The sequence below is a fragment of the Rana temporaria genome, chromosome 3 (genome assembly GCF_905171775.1).
Source record: "Rana temporaria chromosome 3, aRanTem1.1, whole genome shotgun sequence".
Lineage (NCBI taxonomy): Eukaryota > Metazoa > Chordata > Amphibia > Anura > Ranidae > Rana > Rana temporaria.
This window is the reverse complement of record NC_053491.1, coordinates 147,675,982-147,697,701: the sequence shown is the minus strand read 5'-3', so window position 1 is coordinate 147,697,701 and position 21,720 is coordinate 147,675,982. Positions and strand designations below refer to the sequence as shown.

The following is a 21,720-nucleotide window of genomic DNA, read 5'->3' as shown; positions in this document are numbered from 1 at the left end:
GTCGTTGACCTTGTTCCCAGAGCAACCCTGCCCAGGAGCCGGACCTATCCCTTGTTTATTCTGGAGACCCAGGCCATGTCTGAGTATGTTGTGGAAAATCTAAAAAAAAGGATTAATTTGTAAATCCTCATTGCCAGCAGGGGCAGGGTTCTTTTTTGTAGCCAAGAAGGATGGGACTTTAATACCCTACATTGACTATCAAGGCTTAAATGCTCTGACAATCAACAATTAATACCCCTTACTCTTATTATCGAAACTGTTGGACAGATTGAAAGGTGCCGCTATTTTCACTAAGTTGGATCTTAGGGGTGCATACAATCTGATCCGAATACGCGAGGGCGATGAATGGAAAACTGCGTTTAGCACTAGAGCTGGGCATTATGAATACTTGGTTATGTCCTTTGGTCTGTGTAATGCCCCAGTTCAAAAACGTTGTCAACAAAATCTTCAGGGAGCTGCTTTATCAATTTGTTGTCATCTATCTTATTATCGCCTTGACCAAGAAGGATGCATTCGCGAAGGGGTGGCCCCCTGTCTCTGTGATTCATCATGACTTAAAACAGGCCTTTGTTTCTGGACATTTGTTAAGGCCACCTAACCCTGGGAAGTCAATGCCATGTATGGGGAAACGCGTTGGGTGGAGAACTTGTTCTTGACATCACCAAGTACCAGCTGGCTGGCTTGAGCTGTGGCTGTTTGGATGTACCATTTACCAGCTTTTTTTAAATGTCAGTGCCTAAAAACTGGAGTACGGCACCATGAAGCCTCTCTTTTATGTCATATGAATTATCCCACTGCTGGAGATTTCCTGGATAAGAATGCCATTTCAACTACAGAATTACCATACAGCGGGAGCTTTCGTATTACTAGGATCCCTGCATCAGATGAACCCATGGAGCAGTTTTGACTATATACCCTACTACCAGGGCTTTTTTCTCAGAAAATAGGTGCAGGAACTCTCCCCTTCTAAATCACTACTTACCTCCGCCCCTACTAACCCCGAGCACCCGCCCCTTGTTTCACACCCCTACCCACCTCCAGTACCGGTCCGTTTAGAGAATACAGAACCTAATTTTATTTTGTGGTGCTTTTGTATGGTATGCGTTGATGATAACAAGAAAAGTAATAAAATAAATCCTCTGCAGCAGTGAAAATAGACCCCCACCTCAGCAATAATAGATCCCCCCAGCAATATAAATTCCCACAGCAACAATAGATTCCCCAGCAACAATAGACCCCCCAGCAACAATAAATCCCCCGAGCAATAATAGACACCCCCAGCAACACTAGACCCACCCAGCAACAATAGAGGCGCCAGCAACAATAAATCCCCCCAGCAATAATAGACACCCCCAGCAACACTTGACCCCCCAGCAACAATAGACCACCCCAGCAACAATAATTTACCCCCAGCAATAATAGATACCCACCGCAACACTAGACCCACCACAGCAACAATAGATCCCCCAGCAACAATAGAGCCCCAGTGCAAGATTGTACCCCCCAGCAACAATAGACCACCTGTTACAAAATACCACCCCAGCAACAATAGCCATTACATATATTCAGTGCTAAAGGTGCTGTGTTCCCCCGCGTTCCCGATGAAAAAAAGCCCTGCCTACTACCTTTTTATAGGCCACTCCTCCTACTGGCTGTGTGCAAATTAACCCCTTAGGCGTGATTTCTGAAACAGGGTGCAGGATGCACTTAGTCAACATTATAATGTTTTCTTATTAAATTACACATGTGCTCTGGGTCTCCCACCCTCTGATGAAGAAGGTTATAGCCTTCAAAACACATTGGATTTTTGGTGGGAGCATGTTCCAAGGAAACATCTACATTTGGGTTTCTGTCTTTGGGAGCCAGCCTTGAACAGGAGTATTTACTGCATTAGTATCCTTTTAAATGCTTGAAAGACTAGTGGCTTTGTAAGTAGGATTTTTGCTTTCTAATAAAAATGTGTTTTTTATATTGCACAAGGAGACTGTTCCTTCCCCTGATGTTATTGTGAGGAAAGTGGAGATCTTGGTCTGAGGGTTGAACAGCAGTGCAGCAGCATCATTCTGAGGGTGAATGGTTTGTGGGCAGGAGCTGATTGCAAAATGGAGCAGCCCTTTCAGAGGGACATGCTCCTGTGAGTCAGAAAACAACTCTGCCTTGGAGACTATGCTGGATTTGGACTGGGGGGGAACTCACCACTTCTACCCATTGACAGCAAGGTTTGGAGAGGGATTGTTACAGATTGCAGAGTCTGTGGGAGTCCAGCATTGGCTATTATCATCTGACTGGTGTGGTATGTACTGTGTAACGGTCAGGGGTTAACGCCGTTTACGATATTCCATTCCACCAACCCACGACAGCTTATCAACACTCCACAATCCAGCAGACGAACACGGCCCATATGGATTCCCCAGAAACGAGACACACAGCTCTGTTCTCTGGTTCAAAACGGAAAGACTTTAATGGAAACTCAGGCTTCTTTTATACAGTTTAGGAACCACAATGAACAATGACCCAACTCCACCCACAACATGACACAATAAGCTCAATACACATCTTTTAGGAGACAGCCATTCTGACTCCAAAATAATCTACATGAGCTAATTACTAATCATTTACCCAGACAAGGTTACTCCGAGATAAGCTCTTCTCACCTGCTATACATTATACATGTATCATCAATAGAAATTCACACAATACAGTGTCAATTAGCATCACACAATGAAAGGTTCTTGAGAGCCAGACTAAGGTTCATTTACATGACCGTAGCAGGCGACATTAAACACCTTAACAGTCTGTGTTCCCCCATTGAATGAATCACTCTTTCTATTGACCGATTGGGTTTAGAATCAACAACCTGTAATATTTCAAGATATCCTGGAATACATTGTGAATTATGATTACTGTCCAGTCTCCTGTAATCCAATATATAATTTCTCAGTCATCCTATGCCCCTAGTGGACATAGGATGACTTTATGAAGATGAGAAAAAGAATCCGCGCAACAGAAAAAATATCTAAAACATATGCAGCAGGAAAAATCCTAATAGCCCTAGTCCATATGACAATAAGAATTCCTGAGGTGGCTGCCCCTACTAGGTGGGATATGAAATGAAATAAGAAAGTTAGTAGGTGCTGGCGCCTCCTTACCAAATTAAATGTGGAATAATTATGTGCTATCCCGTGACATGAAATGCTGATATAAATACCATCAATAATAGAGTAAAAAATATTAATAAATAATGATACAAAAAATGAAAAACAAAACTGCTGGAAGTGCACATGATGGTGCTGTATGTATCACAAAATAAATTAGTAAATGAATATATTAATAAACAATTAGTTCATATTTAATATTAAATAGTCCATATGCAATATTTGCTGAGTGTTGCATAAAAATGCTATTGTGCTAAATTCAAAAAAGTGCTGAAAATTCCAACAAGCAGTTGTTTTATATTGTCAAATTCCTAAACAGGATATTGAAAGAGACACACAGGGGAACAAGGATTTGCCAGAGTGCAGCACAGGGCACACACTGTGAATGCTTTCTACCCCAGGAGGGGGATATGATCTGGTGAGTGCGGGCCACATTAGAGCACGGATGAAGGGGGCACAGTGTGGAACAGATAGTGTTTGAAATTGGCACAAAGCACTCTGCACAGAATTTTCAGTACTTTTTTGAATTTAGCACAATAGCATTTTTATGCAACACTCAGAAAATATTGCATATGGACTATTTAATATTACATATGGACTAATTATTTATTAATATATTCATTTACTAATTTATTTTGTGATACTTACAGCACCATCACGTGCACTTCCAGCTGTTTTGTTTTTCATTTTTTGTATCATTATTTATTAATATTTTTTACTCTACTATTGATGGTATTTATATCAGTATTTCATGTCACGGGATAGCACATAATTATTTCACATTTAATTTGGTAGGGAGGCGCAAGCACCTACTAACTTTCTTATTTCATAGGATGACTTTAGACACAAGAGTCATCGGTGAAGCTGAAACAGGAGTACCCCACACCCTGCAAAAGCCTCTGAGTCCCACGGGCCCTCCCATTACATACTGTTTATCCGCCTCAGGATCCCAGGTAGCTGTTTAATAGCGAAAACACCGGACGTGCTGTGTTGTATAACCACTTGCCTACGGGACACTTCCACCCCCTTCTTTCAGTGCTGTTACACTTTAAATGACATTTGCGCGGTCATGCAACACTGTACCCGTATGACATTTTTATTGTTTTTTTCACACAAATAGACCTTTCTTTTGGTCGAATTTGGATCACCATTAAAAAAACATTAGTTTTTTATTTTTTGCTAAACAAATAAAATAAGATCGAAAAGTTTGAAAAAAGTAGGATTTTTTTTTTTTTTACAGTAATAAGTTAAACAGTTTATTCTAATTTAAGCCATGTCTCATTGCTGCCGTTGTTCCAGTAAGGATTTAAAATCTGATGAACAGACAAGTTTATGCTGAATATGTCCAAGAACCATCATCTCACCACGTCGGGCTTCCCCAACACTGACTGATACCAGTTCCTGCAAGAAGGAAGAGGAAGTCCCCAAGGTGACATCAAGTGTAACTTTGACCAGAGCAAGCTGCACTTTGCCCGATTTACGCACAACAAGCTTTCCGATCTGTCCCTCGGACACATTACGCAATGAACAGATCTCTTCTACGTCTGGGGTCTCCTGACTTTTGTCCTTGACAAGTAACACATGCCCATCCTCAGTTTGAACTTCACTGCGGACAGGTCGAGATTCCTGACTAAGTGGCTGTCCTGGGAGAGTGTCCGGTAGCTGCACAAAGAAGAGTGCATCCTCTCCGGAGATCCGCAGAGATTCCAGCAACTCTGGGAGCGGTACATCCTTCTTCTCTGGGGGCTTCTTCACTGCAGGGGCTTTGCACTGTGGGACGCCAAGTTTTAAAACACCATCAGCGTCTTCCATTGGTTCTTCCTTCACTTGTTATTTTTCGGCATTTGCAGGATTTGTTTAGTTTCCTCTTCAGTCTCCCTTGTCTCACGTTTTATGTTGATGATGTGGGACACAGAGCCTTAGTTATTACATAGTGGGATGTCCCAGAGCAATTCTCAATATGAAGGGTGGGAGACACAGATCCATCAGGCTGTGAAGTGATCATATCTTCTTATATAAAACGTGTTGACCCACCACCAGTAAAATTGCAGGCTTACCAGAACAAGTGGACTCAAAAGAAATAAAATCTCTATGAGTCAAACAGGCATGAATACTGTTATGGATGGCTGGAGTATCCTTGTAGAGAGTGACTCGAAGCACCCGATCATCGACGGAGGCAGATTCAGCACAATAGGAGGTGAGCAGTGATGACACTTGCACAGACTTGCCCTCAATGAACTTTGTTTATACAGTTCTCACGTGTGCAATATGAAATAAGACAAGAGGTATTGCACATAAGACCCGGTAAGCCTGCAATTTTACTGGTGGCGGGTCAACATGTTTTATATAAGAAGATATGATCACTTCACGATTGTCTTCATAGTCTGTGCTCCAGACATCCGTGTGACACGTGGTGGACTATTAATTTATTTATCACCTTCACATTTCTTTATGGACTCATCTTTTCCTGTTGTATTTTCATTAGTATTGCCATAGTGAAATATCACTATGTATTGTACACAGATTGTTTGTATATAGTGAGTAATCACTATCTATGTTAATTTTAGATACAATTATTTGATTATTTATTGTATCGTTAGAGCGCTACACTTATACACTATACAGCAGTAGCATTGTTGGATTGTATCCGAACAGGGTAACCCTGTAACCTATGTGTCCAGGTCTTGAGAGCTAAGTATACTGCCCGAATCTCTAGTATGTTGATGGGCTTTGGCGCACCTGTGGAGACAGACTCATGGGAATATTCAAAGTTTGTTTCTTCCTGTTCCAGGCATCCAGAATGCCGCCCTGTAGGAGTCTCGAATGAAACTGGGCGTAAGCAACTGCCTCGAAGGAGGCCACCATCTTTCCTAATAGCCTCATGCACAGGCGAATAGATGGTCTCCTCTTTGTCCTGACCCTGTGGATTAACTCTTAGGGCTTTTACCTGTGGTTCTGAGAGGAATACCCTGCTTTGGAATGTATCTATGATCATGCCAAGATACTCTACTTTTCTTTGAGCCTGAAGAGTGGATTTTTGTAGGTTTATAACCCATCCTAACTGCTCCAGGTATCTCACTGTATTGAACACTGCGTGCTCTAGTCCTGCCTTTGACTGATCTATTACAAGTAGATCGTCTAGATAGGCTGACATCGTTATACCCTGCGCTCTCAAATTTGCTAACACAGGAGCCAGGATTTTTGTGAATACCCGGGGCAACTGCCAAACCAAAAGGTAGAGCCATGAACTGAAAACGCGAACCTTAGACATTTTTGGTGAGTGGGATAAATAGGCACATGTAAATAGGCGTCCTTGATGTCTATCGACACTAAATATTCTCCGCCTTGCAGGGTGGCGACCACAGGAAATGGCGAATGTCCAAAAATTGGTTTAGCTCTTTCAGGTCCAGAATGGGTCTGACGTCTCCGTTTGGTTTTGGAACCACAAAAAGGTTTGAGTAAAACCCTGCACCTTGCTCTTTTAGGGGGACTTCTTTGATTACCCCTTGAGACAACAAATGATCCAAACCTCGGAACAAAGAATCTCTTTTTATTGGATCTTTGGAGACCCCAGAACTTCTGAACTGATGGGGTGAAATCTCCTGAAATTACAGCTTGTACCCTAGGGATACAGCAGATACTACCCATCTGTCCTGGACCTCTGTCTTCTAGGTTGCTGAAAGCTGCTGGAGCCGCCCCCCCACCCGGCCGAGCGGGGGCGCCCTTTCATGAGGAAGTTTTGGGGCTCTGCTTATTAGCTTTTTGGCCCCACTGCTTCCTATACTTCTGGACCTGGTCCTGATCCTTAGCCTTTGTCGCTGTCTGCAGATGCCGTCGCCACTGCCCGGCCGATGCCTTCGAAGCTTGGGAGAGAGAACGCTTAAAACAAGGATGCTTGTTTTTCTTTTTCTCTGGCAACACAGTAGTCTTGCCGCTTGATATCTTTTGGATATATTTTTCTAAATCATCCCCAAAAAGCTGTTCCCCATGAAAGGGGAAACTGGTCAAAAGTTTTTTACATGGGGCTTCTGCTGACCAGTGCGTCAGCCAAAGAATTCTACGCATGTGCACTAGCTGGAGTGTAAGGCAAGATGCTTGCTGTATAGAATCCCGAATGGCGTCTACTGCGAAACATAAGCCTTGGGCATATTCTCCCAAAATTTGGCTTGCTCAGAGGGCAGGTCTTTTAACCCTTCCTTCACTTGATCCCTTAGGACTTGACACATACCCACTGCTGCCAACGGCAGGTTGGGTTACTGCGCCTGCCAGGAGAAAGGAAGATTTTAATAAAGATTCCAATTTTTTCTCAGAAGGATCATTAAATACCTGCACATTGTCAACCGTACAGGTTAAACTCTTGTTTACACAAGAAATCACTGCAACCACTGAGGGCAGGCTCCATTTTTTTAAAACATTTCCTGCTAGGCGGAGAGAAACGCTTGTCTGGATGCTTCCAGTCTGCGTAAATCAGTTTTTCCAACAAAGGATGAACCGGGAAGAAACAAGCAGTCTGTGGGGATTTTAACGACCCCATCGCGGGCACAGATGAGTCAGTTAACTCTGAAAGAGGCAACTTAAATGCAGAGTGAAGTGTCTCAGTGTAATATTGCACCTGCACTTGTTGAGCCCGGGAAGTAGAAAAAAATTCTTCTGAAGCGTCAGATCTATCAGAGTCCTCGTCCTTATCCTCTGATGGAGGCATGTCCTCCTCATCCTCATCAGACCATTCTGACGGGAGATCTGAAGCAACTGAAGGCACCCTGCTTCGCTTTTTCTCCTTTTGCGAGTTTTTAGCAATTAATGAAGCAAGTCTCCCTTCTAAATTGCTAAGGGCTACTGCCAAAGTGTCCTCAGTGAAAAATGCAGACCCAGACACCTCAGGAAAGGTGGCGACCCCTGCCGGAGTCAATAGCTCACCCTGCACAGGTGTTTCATAAATTACCGGGGGGAAGGTATCAAAGGGGGCCGGGTATCGGCTCTCATCTTAGGTGGCAATGTTTTTTTGTCTTTTTTAACCCCTTTATTTTTCTTTTGGGAAGACATATTACCAACAACAAAGCCTAGGTACCATCAACTGCATATACTCTTGTGCTAGTTAAGCCTATTACATACAGTATGCAACTAATCACACAATTTCATGCTAAGTGGGTGTCCTCTTTTGCCAGTAACCAACCACCTAGAGACCTTACGTGTCCTTAAGCTGCTGTGTCCCACCTAGGGGAGAGCTGCAGCTCTGCTGCCTCTTTTATGAGGTTTTGCCTGCACAGTGAAATGCCGCGCATGTGCACGCACGCGCACATCCGCGACCGCCCTCACCCTCATGCCCCCATAAAGAGTGCTCCAAAGCGCGCACACGCCTACGGATTTGCAAATGGCATCCTGGGTGAAGCTGTGTGCTGGAGTATACAGCTATACTTGCAGGAAGGATAGGACCTGGTCGGAACTGGCAGAGCTCTGCAGTGAGGAGTGTGCTTGTCTAAATGACCTGACACTGCACGGAGTTCTGGTGAGTAATACTTCAACTCTTTACTCCATCTAGTGGCGTGATTAGAGAAGACACCCACAAGAAAAAAGTTTATAAGACAAAACGTAATACTTTTTTCTCTTACCTTGTCTACGCCGCAGGTTTGCTGAAGACCAGACAAAACCAATCTTCACCCATCACCTTCAGGGATATGGGTTCCTACTTAAAGAATACCTCTTCCCTGGGCCTTGTAAAAGACTCTGCCAGGACTTTTAGCGTTTGCAAAAAGCAAAAGTGCTGGACCCTAGAGCCCATCCTCCAAAGAGAGACATTACAGGTGATACCTTGTGCGTGAGGCCCGGATACCATCCAATTGGGGCGTAATAAATTAAGCATCTTGGATGGACCCGAAGTATAGCTCTTTTGCCCAAAGGGCCTCCATGGCAGCCTTTGTCGCTGTCTGCAGATGCCGTCGCCACTGCCCGGCCGATGCCTTCGAAGCTTGGGAGAGAGAACGCTTAAAACAAGGATGCTTGTTTTTCTTTTTCTCTGGCAACACAGTAGTCTTGCCGCTTGATATCTTTTGGATATATTTTTCTAAATCATCCCCAAAAAGCTGTTCCCCATGAAAGGGGAAACTGGTCAAAAGTTTTTTACATGGGGCTTCTGCTGACCAGTGCGTCAGCCAAAGAATTCTACGCATGTGCACTAGCTGGAGTGTAAGGCAAGATGCTTGCTGTATAGAATCCCGAATGGCGTCTACTGCGAAACATAAAGCCTTGGGCATATTCTCCCAAAATTTGGCTTGCTCAGAGGGCAGGTCTTTTAACCCTTCCTTCACTTGATCCCTTAGGACTTGACACATACCCACTGCTGCCAACGGCAGGTTGGGTTACTGCGCCTGCCAGGAGAAAGGAAGATTTTAATAAAGATTCCAATTTTTTCTCAGAAGGATCATTAAATACCTGCACATTGTCAACCGTACAGGTTAAACTCTTGTTTACACAAGAAATCACTGCAACCACTGAGGGCAGGCTCCATTTTTTTAAAACATTTCCTGCTAGGCGGAGAGAAACGCTTGTCTGGATGCTTCCAGTCTGCGTAAATCAGTTTTTCCAACAAAGGATGAACCGGGAAGAAACAAGCAGTCTGTGGGGATTTTAACGACCCCATCGCGGGCACAGATGAGTCAGTTAACTCTGAAAGAGGCAACTTAAATGCAGAGTGAAGTGTCTCAGTGTAATATTGCACCTGCACTTGTTGAGCCCGGGAAGTAGAAAAAAATTCTTCTGAAGCGTCAGATCTATCAGAGTCCTCGTCCTTATCCTCTGATGTAGGCATGTCCTCCTCATCCTCATCAGACCATTCTGACGGGAGATCTGAAGCAACTGAAGGCACCCTGCTTCGCTTTTTCTCCTTTTGCGAGTTTTTAGCAATTAATGAAGCAAGTCTCCCTTCTAAATTGCTAAGGGCTACTGCCAAAGTGTCCTCAGTGAAAAATGCAGACCCAGACACCTCAGGAAAGGTGGCGACCCCTGCCGGAGTCAATAGCTCACCCTGCACAGGTGTTTCATAAATTACCGGGGGGGAAGGTATCAAAGGGGGCCGGGTATCGGCTCTCATCTTAGGTGGCAATGTTTTTTTGTCTTTTTTAACCCCTTTATTTTTCTTTTGGGAAGACATATTACCAACAACAAAGCCTAGGTACCATCAACTGCATATACTCTTGTGCTAGTTAAGCCTATTACATACAGTATGCAACTAATCACACAATTTCATGCTAAGTGGGTGTCCTCTTTTGCCAGTAACCAACCACCTAGAGACCTTACGTGTCCTTAAGCTGCTGTGTCCCACCTAGGGGAGAGCTGCAGCTCTGCTGCCTCTTTTATGAGGTTTTGCCTGCACAGTGAAATGCCGCGCATGTGCACGCACGCGCACATCCGCGACCGCCCTCACCCTCATGCCCCCATAAAGAGTGCTCCAAAGCGCGCACACGCCTACGGATTTGCAAATGGCATCCTGGGTGAAGCTGTGTGCTGGAGTATACAGCTATACTTGCAGGAAGGATAGGACCTGGTCGGAACTGGCAGTTTTGTTCTGGTGAGTAATACTTCAACTCTTTACTCCATCTAGTGGCGTGATTAGAGAAGACACCCACAAGAAAAAAGTTTATAAGACAAAACGTAATACTTTTTTCTCTTACCTTGTCTACGCCGCAGGTTTGCTGAAGACCAGACAAAACCAATCTTCACCCATCACCTTCAGGGATATGGGTTCCTACTTAAAGAATACCTCTTCCCTGGGCCTTGTAAAAGACTCTGCCAGGACTTTTAGCGTTTGCAAAAAGCAAAAGTGCTGGACCCTAGAGCCCATCCTCCAAAGAGAGACATTACAGGTGATACCTTGTGCGTGAGGCCCGGATACCATCCAATTGGGGCGTAATAAATTAAGCATCTTGGATGGACCCGAAGTATAGCTCTTTTGCCCAAAGGGCCTCCATGGCAGAGCTTCCTTTAGCACTCATTCTCATCGCATCCAATCTTCTTAGACACTGGCAAAAAAATGTACTTCCTGTATGGGAGGGGTTATATGGAGGGAAACTTGTTCTCATAGGTTGTGCCAGTGTCCAATCACCTCTGGTGACCATACAACCCACTATGTAATGACTAAGGCTCTGTGTCCCGTGGTGTACGATAAAGACATTTTTTTTCACACTTTGTTATTACATTTTAAAACAGGTAATTTTTCTTCTTCACTGATGTGTGCTGATGAGGCTGCACTGATGGGCACTGATAGGCTGCACTGATGAGCACTGATAGGTGGCACTGATGGGCTCTGATAGGTGGCACTGATCGGTGGAACTTATGAGCACGGATGGGTGGCATGGATGGGCACTGATAAGCAGCACTGATTTGTAACACTGATGAGGAGGCACCGAGGGGCACTGTGTGGCAGCACTGATGGCACTGATTGGAAGCACTAGTTTGGACTGCACTGATAATTAGGACACTGATAATCAGTCCCCTGATTATCAGTGCCGATATCTCTTTAACACAAGCCCTTTGGACTCAGTAATCACATAGCGCATGGCCCGCGGGGGGCACAAGGGGGCGCACAGGAAGCGTAATCATGGGAGGAGCCCGTGCTGTAGCCGTCATTCAGATTTTCAGCGGACACAGGTTAACAACAGAACAATGACTGTTTAGTTGAGTTTTGAATTCACTTAGCAGAGTAGAATGACATAGGAACTCATCTCTTTGAAAGGAATGTGTAGCTGAGAATTACCTCAAAAAAATAGATCTGTGATCTCATTAACATTTTTATCAGATTGCGAATACCAACATTATCTACATTGTCCACATGCTCGCTTTAAATAATTTATACTGTATATAATTACTAGTGTTGAGCAGAATACGCCATATTCGATTTCGCGATATATCTCGAATATATAGTCGAATATTTGAGATATATTCGCTAAAATCGAATATTCGTGATATTTTATCGAAATGAAATGATTGCGAATTTTCGCTATTGCGAATGCAAAAATAATTGCGAAATTTCGATAACTGCGGTAGGAGCACTCTGATTGTGTAAGAGAAGACTGTTGGCGCACGCACGTGCGCATGCGCGCACTGTTAGAACGCAACAAGCGTCTCGGAATTCCGGCGCGCATGCGCGCGCACAAAGGATACACCAGCCACTTCAGCGCGCTTCTGCGCATGCGCGGGCGCAACGGACGGCGTGCACGCGCAAACGCCGTTCCTGACTCCTCCCGTTGGCTACTTAAAGGGGGATCTGACAGCCTGGCGGTGCTGACTGGTCTTCAGCAAGTGCCCTGTTTCCTGACACCTGTTTATACTTGGATCTGCGTTGCTGACTTGGCTTCCCTGACTCTCCTTTGGATTCTGATACTTACCTGATCGTTTGGTTCCTAATCCCGGCTTCCCATTGGACTTCGCCTCTGCTGTTTCCCTGATTACCACGCCGCCCGTCTGTTACCGAACCCGGCTTCCCTCTGACCCGGCTCCTGTTGATGATTCGGTACTCTGCTGTCCGTGTGTGCTCTGACCCGGCTAGTCATCCGACCGCTGCAACCCAGCAGTTCCTGCTAGTTTCCTGTTCTGTTCCTGCGAGACAGTTGGAGTTCCTCTACACCAACTGGTTCCCTCAACCTCACCGGTGTCCTGTTCCTACTGGGCCTTCAGCATCTGCAAGTCTTCACCTGCTTCCGGCCACGAGCCTATCAACACTACAGGCACTCGTGTTCCTCCTAGCCCTAACCGCCGTCTGTCTCAACCTCAGAGGGGTTTGGGCTGGAGATACAAGAGGGGCTGACCTCGTCATACCGGACTCCTACCAGGTACGTGACAGATTGGCTCAGAATATTCTTGATATTTTTTCGAAATTTCGCAAAATGCGAATGCGATATTTACTGCGCAATTTCGACAAATGCTGTAGGAGCACTCTGATTGGCTCAGAATATTCGTGATATTTTATCGAAATTTCGCAAAATGCGAATGCGATATTGATGGCGAAATTTCGACAACAGCGCTAGGAGCACTCTGATTGGCTCAGAATATTCTTGATATTTTACAATACAAAATAATTGCGAATATTCGGCAAATGCGGAAGGAGCACTCTGATTGGCTCAGAATATTCTTGATATTTTACAATACAAAATAATTGCGAATATTCGGCAAATGCGGAAGGAGCACTCTGATTGGCTCAGAATATTCGTGATATTTTACAATAGAAAATAAAAAGTGTTTTGCATTGGTGGTGATTCTTTACTCTATCCATCTGTCACAGCCGTTTGTCAATCAAACACCTTGAAGATTGAACACGTTCATGCTGCATGATTTGGACTTTTTTTCACTTCACATATCAAAGACATTTTTATAAAAGATTATTTTTCTATTATTGGGACTATATTTCTTTATATATTTGTTTCACTGTGTATTTCACAAGTTATTTGCGCTTGCTTATTTTATAATTTGCCCACATGTCTTGTCACTAGACATATTTTTTATTCTTGTAGAGCGACTCCATTTTCTGTCTTGTATTAATTTATGTTGTATAAAATTTTTGAGTTGCTGCTGTATTCTCCCCTTTTTTTAAGGTATGCGCAATTTTTTCCTTCTTACAAAAAAAAATAATATCAAACATACAAATATTCATAACAGAAACATACACAAAGCCCCCCCCCCTTTTGCATCAGAGACAATCAGAGTTCTCCTACCACAGTTATCGAAAATTCGCAATCATTTTCGCATTCGCATTAGCGAAAATTCACAATTTTTTTTTTTTATATTCGGCAACATAAAAGGATCGCCTCAGCTTAGCTACTCAGCCCAGGGTCTCTAATCATACCAGCAATGCTTTTAGACGTCGATAGGATGTGATCTGTTTTAAAAATAAAATTGAAAAAATGTGAATATTCGCAATAGCGAATATTCACTGCGAAATTCGAAATATATTGCGAATACTCGAATATGCCATATTCGAGCCGAATATTCGCAATACGAATATTCGTGAGCAACACTAATAATTACTGAAAAACTCTGGACATTTGAGGGACAAGTTGTGTCCCGTTTTTGAAGTCTTTTGTGTGCAGGGGTTATTTAACGCCGGCTGATTTCGATATTATTAGCTAATGTCACAATCCAGACCTCCCATCTAATTTGTTTCATTCCTGAAAGAAAGACCAGAGGAAATGCATAAAATTCAATGCTTATTTTTTTTGCTACTACATGCCCTTCCCCCTGCATTGTGGAAGGGAGGGCAACATTTTTTTTCATTTTCGCATTAGGACAAGAAGGGGTTTAGATGCTTGTTTTTAGCATAGCTGCATAATTTCTCCCTCCATTTGCTGATACTTGCTTTCACCCTGCATTGTGAAATGGCGAGCAGACTTTTTTTATTTTTGCACAAGGTGGAATTTAGACCCAGAACTTACTTTTTTCTAAAGGTAGCATCCAGTTTGCATTGATGCTCCTGCCCTGTTTGTAGGGGACATTTGTTTCTGCTCTGTAAAGCTGAAGTAAAAAAGGCTCCGAACAATTGCACATGCCTGCCCTGGGGATCCTAATGCTAAAATAATTCTGACAACTCCTTATATCCAGTTGGCAGAGCTATAGTAGAATTAGCTAAAGAGGAGAAAGAAGAAAGGAACACATAAGCAGCCCTCAAATTAAAAATGGCTTATCTGCACCCCAGAAAAAGAGTAGGAGGATGAAAAGGGCACACAATCAGTCATCAAAAAATGGCTGATATGCCCTTAAAGGGGTTGTAAAGGTTTGTGTTTTATTTTCTAAATAGGTTCCTTTAAGCTAGTGCATTGTTGGTTCACTTACCTTTTCCTTCGATTTCCCTTCTAAATGTTTTTTTTCTTTGTCTGAATTTCTCACTTCCTGTTTCTCCTCAGTAAACTTGCCACCATCATTCGAGCGGTGGTTAGTCAGCCAGAACAGCTTACTGAGGAGGAACAGGAAGTGAGAAATTCAGACAAAAAACATTTAGAAGGGAAATCGAAGGAAAAGGTAAGTGAACCAACAATGCACAAGCTTAAAGGAACCTGTTTAGAAAAAAAAATGAACCTTTACAACCCCTTTTAGAAAAAGGAGGAGAAAAGGGGCACATAAACTGTCCTTGAAAAATAGCTGATATGCATCCTTGAGGACGAGGCAAAGGAAAATTATGTATTAGTGGTCCTTCAAAAAAATGGCTGCTATTGCACTTGAGGAAGAAAAGGAGGAAAACACCCCATTACCAGTCCTAAAAAAAAAACACAGCTGCCATGCTTTCCCTGAGGAGGAGATAAAAAGTAAATTTGCAGTTCTGAAAAAAAATGGCTGTTATGCACCATTGAGGAAGAGAAGGAGAAGGAAAAGGGTACATCAGGGATATGCAATTAGCGGACCTCCAGCTGTTGTAGAACTTCAAGTCCCATGAGGCATAGCAAGACTATGACAGCCACAAGCATGACACCCAGAGGCAGAGGCATGGGACTTGTAGTTTAGCACCAGCTGGAGGTCCGCTAATTGCTTATCCCTGGGGTACATTAACAGCATACAAAAAGAAAATGACTACTATGCACCCTTGAGGAGGATGAGGAGTGCAGGTATTTTGCTTCTGAGTTGTCTTATTGAGGTGCTGCTCCCACCAAGCCCAAGCTCTGTGGTGCAGAGTTATGTGTATATTTTGAATATTTTGGGAATAATTAAGGACTGCAGAGGTTACAGCAAATTGCCAGATTTACCTTTTCTTGCCCTGCAACAGTTTCCAATACCCCTACACTATGGCTGCGCCATGCCCCCCTTTCAAGTGAAGCAAATTTGGGTGGTCAAATTGCTGCATTAGTTCATCTGGTCCCATTAACCTTGAACATGCTGGGTCACCCATGAACCCAGCGTTGTCCCTAAACTGAATCTGATCACTAGCTGAGTCCATGGCAAAGAAGTATTTAGAAATAAGGTTACAAGAACTGTTTCTTGTTGACAGTGATAAGAAATCCTGATGAGTTCACACAAATGCATAAAGTGGCTTAATAAATGTTGAGGACAGAAACTTGAAACATCAAATTATTTTTTACGCTTCCAAGAGTCTCATAGCTTCTTTCCTCTAATAGGGACTCTAAAGGAAGATTGATTTTCCATCTTGTTTGCCTCTTGCCTTAATGATAAGATAATCAGACTATGTAAATGCTGTGTATGTCAAATAAGTGAAAAAAACAGGAGGTGCTCAGGAGAGAGATAAGGTAGAGAAAGGTCAATTAATATTAATATCCATGGCAAGTTTTAGATTGTAGAAATGTTTTAAGGAACACTACGAACATGATCTGATTAAATGATAATGAAAACAAATGCTTTTGCCAAAGCAAAAAGTAATACCGTCAGTGAGTTTTCAGGAATAGGTAAACGTTCAAAATTTGTGATTTCATTCTCTTCTGGCAACAAGCCCAAGCATTATTTCCATATTTATAATGTAGTCTATAAAGTAAGACTTTGCAAGCCTGTTAAGAGTGAATTAACATCTAGGTAGCATTCAAGTGCAGATCACATTTGTGTACCTTCAACTTAAGTCTGCAGGGAACATTATTTAGGTGCATATTTTTATATATCCTAGACTAGGGGTGAGTTTTGTGTAGGAGGCTGTGCAGGGTTGGCTCGGAACCCTGCCTGTTCATGGTTCACAGACCTCCAGGCTAAAAAATCAGTTGTTACAACCACCAATAAATTACAACATCTTGCTGTATAGGCCACTAGCGCCATTGGTTGCTAAGACGCAGGCAGCTACCAGTATCCTAGTAACCACTATCCTGCTGTCTGCAGGCTTGTGTATGTAGCGTTACCCCCCGTTACTCTGCTTTCAACCCCAATAACAGCCTCAGCCCCCTCTGGCACACCTGGCAATAGTAGAAGTGCAATGACCAATGAGAAACACACACTTTATAATAAAACACAGAAATTGTCCCTACTGCAATATTTCTGTGTAAGAATAACAGACAGTAACAGTAAAAATTCAAGTAATCAACTAGAGAACAATAACTGCAATTTAAGAGCAATAGAGCTCTCAATCCTATATTCAGGCTGCTTTCAGGGGATTCCAAACACTAGAATGTCCCCAAGAGCAGAGGCACACTTGAATGGCAAATAAAGCACAATATGCCACTTTAAGCCACTTTAAGTTGGATTGGTTACCTTTACTCAGGTTGGCTCCATGAGTCCAGGCAGGAGGAGAACTGAGAATTGACCCCCTTTGTGTCAGGCCTCTCTCTTCTATTCCCTGACACCACAGGCCCAACCTCCTAGATAAGCTGTCCCACACACACCCACTGCATATACAGAGCCCTGAATATGTGTATGCGGATCCGTATGGCACTAGTAGATTCAGTCCTTTTGAAGAAAATATACGATTTTGTGTCTTCAGCTAGCCACTTTCGTTGGTGCATTTAAACTCCTGGACAGGGCCAAACAACACAACTGGCCCATAAAATCAAGCAGGCAGGATCTTTCTCAGCAAGGTAAGAGGACAATGATGTCTGTATACAGTGTCCCCATAAATGGGTGGCCTTATCCTTTATCCCTGTGGCACTCCAAGTGTCAGCAGAATGGCTACCAGCAATGATGTATGTATACAATGTTCAATTAACTCCTTCTGTGGGGCAGTGTCCCTGTTTCCTGCAAAAAGCCCCTTCACCCAATCCTGCGATCAAGGCCCAAACGAACGCCCTGAAACAGTCAGGCTCTTCTGGTGACCAGACTGGTCACCTAACACTGGAATGCTTCACCGTCGTTGCAGGTGTGCCTGGATGTGCACCTGGGATCCCCCTCTCTTAGGCTGAATGTCCCGACTGGCGGCAGAGGCCTGAAGCATGTGGGGAGATCATCTGAGCGACAGCATCTCTCTCTCAGGTCTGATCTCTTTCCCTGCCTCCTTTCCTGCCAGCAGAGTATGCTGGGATTTTTAGTCCTGCCCCTTTAAGAGTCAGTTAGGTTGCTCGGTGCTGGGACTTCATATTACAGAGTCCTTTTCAGCTGCTGCTTCTTGTTAAAGTCTCATTCATTGGCTCCTGTAAGTGTGCCTTTAATTGGCTCTCCTCCTCCTGCCAATAGGAACACAGGGGAGTGAACAGCTCTGTGTGAGTCAGTGAGGAGTGAGAGGGGGGGTGAAAAGCTCATGCAGGAACTGACAAGCAGCTCTCTCCCTCTTTCAGGCTGCAAAGCCTGTGTACATCGTGGCAGCCAGCTTGCGAAGGTCACGGGGAGAAACGAGACACCCGCTACATATACTAGTCAACAGTCATCCCAGGTGATCTCAATGGTATAGTGTGGTAATGACCATCATTTTTCGAAGTTTTTGGTCCCTTTGATTACATTCTGCTGTCAGAGCTGTCAGCTACAACAAGGAATACATCAAGAGATTTACTATTCAATTTTTTTGGTGAATTAGTAGGGTTACTATGTACTCCTGTAATCATGATGAACTACGATGTCAATAACCTGCCAAAAAAAAACATGCTGACACATCCACTTCTGATGACTGCTTGAATAATAATTACTGGCCCCTTAGCTGAGTGTAAACAAAGTGACGTTGTGACGTCATTGGCCAAATTTTGACATACCATATTTGGTCAGTTACATCACAGGGTATGATAACAAAAATTGTAGATGCCCTAAAACCTCCTACAAATATTAAGTGCTTATGGAGTTAGTCAAAATACGAAGTAACAAATAACAAAAAAGCTGCTGCCATAAACACTTACTCAAAGTAAGCAGACCAAAATTCATAAAAAACACAAAACCTAAATTCTGTGTAGGCGGCGCTACATTAACCAATAATATCGAACGATATGTTGACATAGACGGTATTGTGATAAAACTATGGGCAACAAAAAAATGACTCAACCATCAAGATTAAAGATCACCTTCTATATGCAATGTAATGTATTCAGTCCACAATGCTTATTGAACCGTGATTAAATCCCCAGACGCAAAGCAATCACTGGAATGTTAGCATTAAAATATTCCTGTTACTTCCACCGGTACAGTTCTGAAGATTGGAGATAAATCCCCCTATAAATTCAATTCTTACCAGACAATGCTGGGCAATCGACATGTAACGGTGGTTCGTTAGTGCTTGCAGACTTCTCCTCTTGATAATAGACACAGGAACAGCTGCTGACTGGTGGGTCGGGTCTTCCGCTAGATAAGCTCATTCACATGGAGAAGGAAAACACAAGTGCTCCAAAGTGTAATCCTGTTTATTTAAATACAAGTCCCCCTGTAGGAAATGCACTTACAATCTTTCAAAGTAAAGTTGGCATCTGACATAGTGTTACATCCAAAGAGATCGTGTAGCGGTATCTCCTATACAAACTGCGCAATTTTCAAACACCTGATAGGTTTCTCAATAGCTTGTACACATTATTCAGGATTGTCGTATAGCCACACCTTGTGACATCATTTGAGGGTGTGGCTATACAACATGACTCACCCTTTTTATTTACAGCACAGGGTATCTTGTGTGTAATCATTGACCAAAAATTATCATACCCTTTATTTACATTCAGTAAAGAGGTTGGAAGCTGTCCTTTGTGGCGAGCAGTTGAGAACAGATGTTTAATGGGCCAGTGGGTGACATGATCTGATCAAGAGGACTTCTTGCCTGTGGTGGAATAAAAGTTAAAAGAGAAGTCTGTTTTCTGCACTGAGAACCGGCCACCGAACACCGCCGATGGCTTGGTTCTCCCTCCCCCCGAGTAGAGCGATGCTGACTGTCAGTCAGCATCGCTTCTGCTTTACTTCTCAGTTCTCATTGGAGCGCTGAGCTGTGGAGGGGTGGGAAGCAGCTGTCTCAGCGGCTCATTGAGATGCTGAGACTGCCATAAATCAAGGCAGCTGGCGGATCCAGACTTGGAAGTCAGGATGACGCGCTGCCACAACTGATGGCAGTGACGTCAGTGGAGAGCGGACTTCAGACCGCTCTCCGATGAAAATGGGTCACAGGAGTGCAAAACGAACTGCACTTCTGTGACCCAGAGGAGAAGCCCAGCCTAAAAATCTCAGGCTGGACTTTTCCTTTAAAGGTTATCTCCACTTTTGTGGGGGAAACAAATTCAAATAAAGAAAAAATAATATAGCATATACCATTGCAACACAAGTCATATTGTAATGGAATTTTATTAAAAATGACCTTTCCTTTTCAATCTGTATCTCTGTAATTTTCTGAAAATGCAATGCAATATGGCTACCTGGAGGTGTTCTGGACACAGAATGTGTACAGAATGCCCCCCAGAAACATAATTTCCTGCTTGTGTGATTGGCTCACTGATTTTTCCAGAAGTCTGCACTAAGATACAAGTCAGATTTCAGGCATCCCCTCGAACAAAAATTTCATTTTTGGTGAGATAATCCCAATAAGAACACATCTAAAGGGATGCGGACCCAGCAGCTTTCCTCATTCGAATTCTGGAGGTGCACAGCTGATTGATACAGTAATTATGAAACCATTGCCATTAGACTCACTTTCCCACATGAGCACAGAGAAATACAAAGGGATTTCTTCAAAATAACAAAAGGTAGGAATCTGCAACAAAGTTTGTTAAAATCCCTGCAATGTATCTAGATCACCCGGGGGGGGGGGGATGTTTTTTTCTCAGCAAAAGTGAAGTTACGCTTTAAGTATAAGCATGATGTCAATATATGTCCATATTTGGTTAATGACATCACCTGGGAAACCCGTCCATGTATTTATACTCAGCTGTCAGTCAATGGAGATGTCATTTGCCACTGAGCAGTCGTTGGCAATCAGACATGACAGCAGGATTTTGTCTTGGTGGGGGCCGTTCATCATGATACTTTTTTGGTGAATGAGTAGGGTTACCTACATACTTATTCACATAGGGTGGTATTTGGGTGCCCCCCTTATTGTTAGGGGGCTTATTGGAACCTGAAAGCCCCTTGCCCACAGACCAGCACAACCACCATGTCAGGTGGACCTCCCCCATGTTAATGGGCATGTGGCCTAGTATGGTTCCTAGTCCCAAAAATAGTCACCACACTCTGTAAATGCCCAGGTGGTGTACAGGAATTTAGAAGAGAGTTAGGCATACCTCCGCAATTGCAAAACATAATTAAACTCTTCCATGTCTCATCTATACAAAAACACAAGAATCATATTCCTATCACAAAACCCTTACTGGTTTGGCTAGAATTTTCCTGGGAGCATCCTCCAATTGCTGGAGGGGTTGTACGCAGGAAGGTTTGTTCCTTTATTTATGGTGGTACTATCCTAAAATTAAAAAATTCTGGAAAGACATCTCACCCTGGATACAGAAACGTACCCTCAAGATGATAAAACCTATCCTCCTCCATTATTTTTTTCATAATATACATTTGTCTATTAAATCTTACAAGAATAATGTCACCCCCTCACATGTTGAATGCAACGAAGAACCTCATCCCTAGGTCCTGGAAACAGGGCATATGTCCTACCATTCTTGATTTGAAAAGATAATGTTGAGGGAGGTAGGTGCTATGACAAATATCATAAATTGTGATACGTTCTCCCTATACAAATGATCTGAATTTGGTTATGTAT

At 43.2% G+C, this 21,720-nt stretch overlaps 1 pseudogene; it reads right to left on the bottom strand.

The window, feature by feature from the left end:
* Positions 1-4,433: 4,433 nt before the first annotated feature.
* The window catches only part of LOC120930388, a 49,580-nt pseudogene continuing 32,293 nt past the window's right edge, over positions 4,434-21,720 (bottom strand).